The 2500-nt window shown below is 62.8% G+C and overlaps 1 pseudogene; it reads left to right on the forward strand.

Moving 5' to 3' along the window:
• The window catches only part of LOC126436362 (large subunit ribosomal RNA), a 7972-nt pseudogene that overhangs the window by 1635 nt on the left and 3837 nt on the right, over positions 1-2500 (forward strand).

Raw genomic sequence — 2500 nt, forward strand, 5'->3', positions numbered from 1 at the left:
GCCCTGAAAATGGATGGCGCTGAAGCGTCGTGCCTATACTCGGCCGTCAGTCTGGCAGTCATGGCCGGTCCTTGCGGCCGGCCGCGAAGCCCTGACGAGTAGGAGGGTCGCGGCGGTGGGCGCAGAAGGGTCTGGGCGTGAGCCTGCCTGGAGCCGCCGTCGGTGCAGATCTTGGTGGTAGTAGCAAATACTCCAGCGAGGCCCTGGAGGGCTGACGCGGAGAAGGGTTTCGTGTGAACAGCCGTTGCACACGAGTCAGTCGATCCTAAGCCCTAGGAGAAATCCGATGTTGATGGGGGCCGTCATAGCATGATGCACTTTGTGCTGGCCCCCGTTGGGCGAAAGGGAATCCGGTTCCTATTCCGGAACCCGGCAGCGGAACCGATACAAGTCGGGCCCCTCTTTTAGAGATGCTCGTCGGGGTAACCCAAAAGGACCCGGAGACGCCGTCGGGAGATCGGGGAAGAGTTTTCTTTTCTGCATGAGCGTTCGAGTTCCCTGGAATCCTCTAGCAGGGAGATAGGGTTTGGAACGCGAAGAGCACCGCAGTTGCGGCGGTGTCCCGATCTTCCCCTCGGACCTTGAAAATCCGGGAGAGGGCCACGTGGAGGTGTCGCGCCGGTTCGTACCCATATCCGCAGCAGGTCTCCAAGGTGAAGAGCCTCTAGTCGATAGAATAATGTAGGTAAGGGAAGTCGGCAAATTGGATCCGTAACTTCGGGATAAGGATTGGCTCTGAGGATCGGGGCGTGTCGGGCTTGGTCGGGAAGTGGGTCAGCGCTAACGTGCCGGGCCTGGGCGAGGTGAGTGCCGTAGGGGTGCCGGTAAGTGCGGGCGTTTAGCGCGGGCGTGGTCTGCTCTCGCCGTTGGTCGGCCTCGTGCTGGCCGGCGGTGCAGGATGCGCGCGCCTGCGCGGCGTTCGCGCCCCGGTGCTTCAACCTGCGTGCAGGATCCGAGCTCGGTCCCGTGCCTTGGCCTCCCACGGATCTTCCTTGCTGCGAGGCCGCGTCCGCCTTAGCGTGCTCCTCCGGGGGCGCGCGGGTGCGCGGATTCTCTTCGGCCGCCATTCAACGATCAACTCAGAACTGGCACGGACTGGGGGAATCCGACTGTCTAATTAAAACAAAGCATTGCGATGGCCCTAGCGGGTGTTGACGCAATGTGATTTCTGCCCAGTGCTCTGAATGTCAACGTGAAGAAATTCAAGCAAGCGCGGGTAAACGGCGGGAGTAACTATGACTCTCTTAAAGTAACTATGACTCTCTTAAGGTGGCCAAGTGGCGGCGGTGCGGCTGCATCCGGACTTGGCTTTTCGAAGTGCGGTCTTGATGTAGTCGTGCTGCTGCTGCGAGGTGCCTTCCTTGGGTTATAGTTACAGGGAGAGTGATGCGCAATACATGGGCCTAGCCCTCTTAGCCTCTCCTCTCCTGCGGTCTTCTCCCCTTCTCGTGGGCCCGCTGATTTCGCAGAGTGGAAGACCGCACCAGGGGCTTGGGGGGGTTACCAGCCCCCCCTCGCATTATCCCTTTATAGTTGGGGGCAGCCTACAAGAAACAAGAGATGGTGGCCCTTCCGCTGAAGGTGCCACCCCAGCTACCCCAGCACCTATCCGGCCAACCGGCCGTAACGAAAATGCGATAGTTTGTGTAGCTCCCTTTGCTTGCAGTGAGTGCCACCGCACTTTTACCACGAAGAACGGTCTCGGGGTCCATCGCCGCCGCCAACACCTTGCGGCCGCCAACGCTGAGATCGTGACGGAGAGGCATCGCGCGAGGTGGACGGAGGAAGAAGTCCTGTCGCTCGCCAAGGCAGAGGCCGAACTGTTCCTTGAGAGGGACGCCCGGTTCTTCTTCGTTAATCAAGAGCTTATTAGGATGTTCCCCGACCGAACGCTTGAGGCAATCAAGTGCCGACGGCGGCAAGCTGCCCACAAGCAGCTTGTCCGCCAATTCATGGAGGCGCTTGAGATCGGTCGGGGGGAAGAGCCGGCGTCCCGCCGGGGAGCAGCGAGCTCGCTGCCTGACGCGGGCGAGGCCGCTGCGCCGCCCGTCGACGCAGCCGAGGACTTCGCGGCCGACACCACCGGGCCGCCGCCGGAGGGGCCGACTGACGCCGCCATCTGGGAGCATCTGGCGGGGCTACCTGCTTCCGCCCAGCGTTTCTCTGCTCTGGATCGAGTCATTGGTCTGGGGCGGGGCACGCCGCCCGATGTCATCCTGGGCATGCTCCCGGATGCCCTTGCGTCGGTCGGGTCCAGGGGGGAGAGGTCGATCACCAGGGCACAGCGGCCGCGCCAACCATCCAAGCGGCCGCCTGCCGCCCCGCCGCTGCAGAAGCGCAAGCGGCGCCGCTGGGAGTTCGCGCGGACACAGGACGCCTTCCGCAGTTCGCGTGCACGTTGCGTGCGCGGCTTGCTGGACGGCACCCTGCTGCAGCCGCCACCCGACATCCCCGGTCTGCTGGACTTCTGGGCGGACCTCTTCACGAAGAAGCCGATCTC

The sequence above is a fragment of the Schistocerca serialis genome, unplaced genomic scaffold, assembly GCF_023864345.2.
Source record: "Schistocerca serialis cubense isolate TAMUIC-IGC-003099 unplaced genomic scaffold, iqSchSeri2.2 HiC_scaffold_1235, whole genome shotgun sequence".
Lineage (NCBI taxonomy): Eukaryota > Metazoa > Arthropoda > Insecta > Orthoptera > Acrididae > Schistocerca > Schistocerca serialis.